General features: G+C 34.9%; 1 long non-coding RNA gene across 1 annotated transcript; it reads left to right on the plus strand.

Annotated features, from left to right (window-relative positions):
* Positions 1–402: 402 nt before the first annotated feature.
* LOC149133449 (uncharacterized) lies at positions 403–6,210 on the plus strand. The gene is made up of 3 exons (XR_016243273.1): positions 403–1,468; positions 4,465–4,578; positions 6,064–6,210. It is a non-coding gene; the product is annotated as an uncharacterized LOC149133449 (long non-coding RNA).
* Positions 6,211–6,770: the final 560 nt, after the last annotated feature.

A 6,770-nucleotide genomic window follows, 5' to 3' on the forward strand; every position in this document is an offset into this window, starting at 1 on the left:
TGTGTGTGTATGTACACACACATACATAAGTACATATATATATATTTATATATACACACCCATACATACGTACACATATATATATATATATATATATATATATATATATATACACACATGCAAACATACATATACATATACATATATATACTAACATACATACATATAGATATGTATACTCATATATATACATATGTATATATATGAATATACACACATACATATGTATATATATATATACATTTACATATACATACATACCTGCATGCATATATATTTTAGTATGTGTTATATATATATATATACGTGTGTGCGTGCGCGCGTGTACGTATATATCTATATATGTGTGCATTTATATATATACTAATAGATATATGCATCTATACATTCATTCATTCATTCATTTATGTATGTTTGCGTGTGTGTGTGTGTGTATCTATGCATATGTATATTACGACAATAAACAATTTGCAAAAGGCAAAACAACATGAAATGCTTTCGCAGAGGAATGGAGGTATGGTGTAATTAAATCGATCGATCGATCGCAGCAGCGTTTTTGATGTTTGAGTATTTATATTCATTATAGCTCAAAGAAATATTCGTTTAGAATCCAGAGACAATACTATTTATTATCTTCACTTTGGATAATTCAAGAAATGCCTTTTCAAACGCCGGTGGGCGTAACAATTTTTCCATCCGTTTATTCTTCCTTTAGGTATTATTATTATTATTATTATTATTATTATTATTATTATTATTATTATTATTATTATTAGTAGTAGTAGTAGTAGTAGTAGTAGTAGTAGTAGTAGTAGTAGTCGCTATTTTTGTTCTTGTTACTTTTACCGCAAAATGGAAATGACGTGAGCAAAAACGTAACAATCTTTATTTAGGTATGTACGGCGATCGTTTTTATCATTTCCTCTTTGATTAATGGCAATGGTGCCGGCCATATTTTTGACTTTGACACGGCTGCAAAATATCAAAACTAACTAAATTTGTATCCATTATTTATGATCATCGCACAAATAAATTAATTATAGCCTCTTATATCGTCAATGCAATGCTGACACCGATCGATAGTGGCTTGACTCTGCGAGAGGAAATACGTGTGTGATGCAATGCAGGTAATCAACTCTTGATACCGCAAGTATAACGAATAAGTGTATGATCGATGAACCCTTAAGAAATAGCAGACAAATCTTTCATATTTTGTGCCCTGTTGCTGTAAGAGATGGGAGGACTCACTGGGATAATTTTCGCTCCTTTAATCTTCATACTAGATTTTTGTTACGTATTTTTGACAAGTTTTCTCGTATTTCTTTCTCAAATCATAATGGGCACATTTCTACATTGAGTCACCCATTTCACTTTTGCTAAATCCACCGCTCCGAGTCATCTGATACATTTCCTGTTGGAATTATCTTCAAAATTGACATTTTTGGAATCCTGAGTAAAGTTTCATTCGGTAAGTTTGTGCTGGAAGAATTTTAAGGGACATTTACAAGGCTGGTAGATTCGAGACATTTTCAAGATATATAAAGCTTCGTGTATTTGTTTTATCCATGGGCATGGCTGTGTAGTTAAGAAGTCAACTATGCTTCCACGTAGTGTCGGGTTCGGTCCCAATGCGAGGTACTTGAACAAGCGTCTGCTACTATATCCCTGGTCCGACAAATGCAATTTGAGTGAATTTGGTAGATGGAAACTCTGTGAAAATTCATGGTATATATATATATATATATATATATATATATATGTGTGTGTGTGTGTGTGTGTGTGTGTGTGTGTGTGTGTGTGTGTGTGTGTGTGTGTGTGTGTGTGTGGAGAGAGAGACCGAGAGAGAGAGAGAGAGAGAGAGAGAGACAGAGAGAGACAGAGAGAGACAGAGAGAGACAGAGAGAGAGGGAGTTTGTAGAAGGGTTTATGTATCTATACAAATCGAAGTTTATATTTGAAAATAAAGGTAAAACCAGCACGAAATTATATCTGAAGATTTTTTTTTTTACATTTGTTACAATAAGTGACTTTATGAAATATAAACCGCTTCGATGTGCATGTCAATCTTATCAAATGTTAAAATTTCAAAGTCAAAAATTGGAAATTAAAAACAGTTTCTTCTCATTTGAATGTCAAGGCGCTCTTTAGCGCTATTGGTAACATGTAACCCAGGACAACCTGTCACATGGTCGAGTCGTCGGCGCCTAAACTGGCAACCCCATCAAGCTTGCTTGTTGAGGATGGTGATTGTGGGGCACACTGCGGGATGAAAAATAAGACCCGTCAAAGGGCGGAAGAACTACTGTGTAGTCAACGCCCAATCCAGCAAGCACCTTGTTGTGGTGAAGTGCCTGTGTGCTCCATTGATCCAGAGAGCTATGTCGGAAGCAGAGAAACCTTCAGACAGGGCTTACCAGGCCAGACAGATCGAAGGGTAGGAGACAGGCAAAACCTTAACCGTTAGAGGAGTAAACCTCAATGACAATAAATCTAAGCGTCGGTAACAGGGCGTAGATTTAGTTATCGGCAGGACCTAACAGATCAGATTCGTGGCTTTGAACTAACAGGACATCATGCAGAGGATCTTGAATACAAGACAATGGAAGAGACTCTGATATTCCTAGTTAGATGGAAATTGCGGGACCACACTTCTATAGTATGCGCAACCGAAACCCCTATGAATCCACGCGTTAACAGCACCAGGCTTAGAGCACCTGATTAAGATATTCCGGATATTCAAGCAAGTCGCATAAAGACTGACGAAGACTGATTAAATTCTTTAAATTTAACTGGAAGAGAAGTATCTGATGTCGAGAACAGAGGAATTAAACTTATGAATAGTAAAAAGAACCTGTAAATTGGAACACAATGTAAGAACACTTAGGGAAAACGAGAAACGTCTGAAAGTGGCCAACAACTTAAACAAATGCAAAGTAAACATCCTTGGAATAGTTGAAAAGAAGATAGTGCATGAAGAAGACGCTACTCTCATTGAACAACTTGAAGGCTACACACTAATAACAACAAGTGCATAGAGAAGCGCTAATGGGGCTGCAGCAGGAGGGGTAGGATTAGTAACCAACGGTTTGGTAGAAAAAGCATTGGCCGAAATAATACCAGTAAATGACAGAATAGTTACAGCCATGATACTGCAAGTATTCAACCACGAAATGCCTGTCAGTGAAAGTGAGAGACGGTAAGTCGGTCAAAGTAGTTGAAAATTTCAAATATATTGGTGCATGGACACAAAGAACCGAAAAATACATTGTAGAAAGGGAAGCTCTTACCTGCAGGGCATGCCATGAATTGAGAAAGGTATGAAGTTCAACGTCAGCAAGAAAATTGAAAGAGAGGTTGTTTCTGTTGCCAGAAACAACCTGTCTGTTCTTCGATACAGGGCTGAAACAAGGACACTCACTAAAGCATTAAAGAAGCAGTTGGACGATTCTTATACGAGGATGCTTAGAATGGCACTCCTGTTCTCCTGGAAGAGTCATACAACAAACACCGACTTATACCAAAAGTAACATTGAAAATACAGTATAGAAGGATGAGGCTAGCTGGACATTGCATCAGACATACGGATAAAATTGGTAACAGGTTAGTGTTCTGGCAACCAACGGAAGGAAGAGGCAGGAGAGGAAGGAGGAAGACGACCTATATCGACAACTTGCTGGAGGATACTGATATGGAGGGGGTATAGGAGCTGAGGACCATTATGGAAGATCGACACGAGTGAGGGAGACGTGTGGTAACAGCTATGGGGCGTCCTGAGGGACGACCTAGATAGATAGACAGATAGATAGATATTCTTCTCATATTTTGTGCATAGTTTAAAACATGTTTGAAACTTTATCTTAGACAACACGCATAAGAAGATACTCGATGTAGGGGTCTGAAATGGGGTTCAGGGGTCAGGCATTAGTAAAGTTGACTTTGGATATTTAATATTTGAACTTTTACTCGGAAGAGGTTGGCAGTGAATTCGAAGTTTCGACCTGCACGTCACCATCACTCAGTCTAATCAAAGCGAGCAAGCCAAAACTTCGCATTTATTGTCAAAATTTTCTTCCTAAAAATTAATATGTACGCCAAAACTTTCAGTTTGATGTTAAATTGTAATTATATACAGTCCAGCATAAAATCAATCACATACATACATACATACATACATACATACATACATATATATATATATATATATATATACATGCATACATATATATATATATATATACATGCATACATATACATATATATATATATATATATACACACACACACACACACACACACACATATATATATATATATATATATATATATATATATATATATATATATATAATGTATACTCGCACACGTACATTTTCCATATATTTTGTCCATTCTTTCATATATCCAATTAACATTAATTATTCGTGATTTTCACTTTAGTCTATGTATTTTATATGCGATCTCTAGTTCAATGATAGACACACATCCAAGACACAAAACCACAATTAATAGCTACTTGTAGTTACATCTCGAGATGCATTATGATCGAATATGAAATCTTTCCCAATAATTCTATTACAAGTAAGTTACTCTCAGTCTTGATATATATTATTACTAAATTCAGAAGGCGTCACCAGAAAGTCTCCATTTATAATATATCTTCTGGCCTTTAGGTTAAATTTTGAATATAAAATACATCAATTCCTTAAGTGAATTCTGATAAAAATATAATGAATCTTCAACGAAAACCAGACCGTATTATATTACCATAGATTTACCAAAGAGTAAGGTTTCTCTTTTGTTATTGAATTGATTATGACGTAAAGCTTTCCACGATTAATAATTGTTTATGTAGTTTTGTATTCCTCTCGCTCCTTCTCTCTTTCGTATTCTTTCTCTCTCTCTCTGTCTCACTCTGCCCCCCTGTTGCTGTAACATTGCTTGTTTTCACTTTTTCGATATCAGTGAATAATTTCACTGGAAAAAGTTATATATAGATATATATATATATATATATATATATATATATATATATATATATATATATATATATGTAAAATTTGAGATGTTCTAAGGTATATGTTTGTATATATGGATGTATATTTGTCTTTATGAAGGCGCATGTCTACTGTGCTGCCCCCAGTCGCGAGATAGAGGTCTTAATTCCTGGACCCCATATATATATATATATATATATATATATATATATATATATATATATGTGTGTGTGTGTGTGTGTGTGTGTGTGTGTGTGTTTGTGTGTGTGTGTGTGTAGAAGGTTGAAAGGGAACACACGAGTTGATATGTATAAGGAAAAAGTCAAGGTAGAAAATGCTAAAATAATTTTATTATAAAAAAAACATTTTAGTACCGGTTTCAGTTATTGAGACTTTTTTGAACTGTAAGTATGGAAAGCAGTTAAATTTTGGAAAAAATAAATGAAAAGTTTTTTAAAAGAATATTTCCATAGTTTCCGGTTGTGTTTTAGTCAAAAAAAGTTTTTAACGTCTTGCATAGTTCGAGCCCACAGCAACATAATATCTCCTCCACTATTTAAGTATTACGTGTCAAAAGTGAAACAAAAACACTCATGTCAAATAATTTCACTTTAAAAATGAAACTTTTCCACTATTTCAGTACCACAACTGAAACAAACACTTTTCGATACTGTAATTTTTGGGGGATTAATTTACACTGCATACGAAAATACAGACATATTATCACGGTGCGTAATTAAGCACTCACAGATCTACGCATACATACCTGACGACTGACATGCCTGAAGTGTCAATACGAAATTTTATTTTCATTTCCTTTAAAACAATACACATTTACTGTTCCATTACCGATTAATAATTATCGCAGCAGTTGCAAGCTTGGCAGGTAAAATATAAAATTATTTGTCTCTCTGTACAAGTGCTTCCATTTCCTTAATTTATACTGCATACAAAAGTACAGACATACTATATACGGTACGTTATTAAACACACACACACATACACACGCATACACATCTACACATACATATACATACTTGACGACTTAATTTTTTTATTAACCACACAGGGTCGAAACACAGAGGGAACAACACAAGGACAGAAAAAACACAAAAGTGAAGGAAAAATAAAATCGAACGAAAAGAATGGTAATGATAAATCAAAAGGTGGAATGACGTCTACTTGAACACCACACTCCATTAAACGTTTTTAGAAAAAAAAAATTCACACGTGTTATTTTATTTTTGTTTCTTTCTCCTTGTGATAAATATTTTTTCTAACTGTATTTGCTTGAAAACACATACTTTTCTTTATATTAAGCAATTCATTATAATTACTTTTACGATATGCCTAAATAAAAGCCATCGTTATAGATCAGCATTTCTCAACCTATTTCGCGATTTGGCTTTCCTTGGATATTGAAAAAAGTTATTTCGGCTCCCCTGTGTTGATGAAAAATTTAATCCAGTTTGGCTGTCCCCATGGGCTTTCTATTTGTGCACCTGAGGGAAAGACGAAAAATGTTGTCTACTAAGAGGCACTCCAATGAAAACAACGGCAACTTCAACTGCCCCAATTTCAACTCCGCAATTTTTTCATCGTCCTGCCAGCCCACGTAAGTCCAATCTTGCTTTGGTCTCCTTAACAACTCACCATGACATTCATTTTTTTCTACCTAGATCCGTCGCCCAAACACCACTTCGTATCCACTTCTTCCTCTTTTTTATATCTTCGTTTCTCTCTTCGCGTCGTTCTCTGACCGGGTGAAACCGGGCT

The sequence above is a fragment of the Octopus bimaculoides genome, chromosome 10, assembly GCF_046866305.1.
Source record: "Octopus bimaculoides isolate indiv1 chromosome 10, ASM4686630v1, whole genome shotgun sequence".
Classification (NCBI taxonomy): domain Eukaryota; kingdom Metazoa; phylum Mollusca; class Cephalopoda; order Octopoda; family Octopodidae; genus Octopus; species Octopus bimaculoides.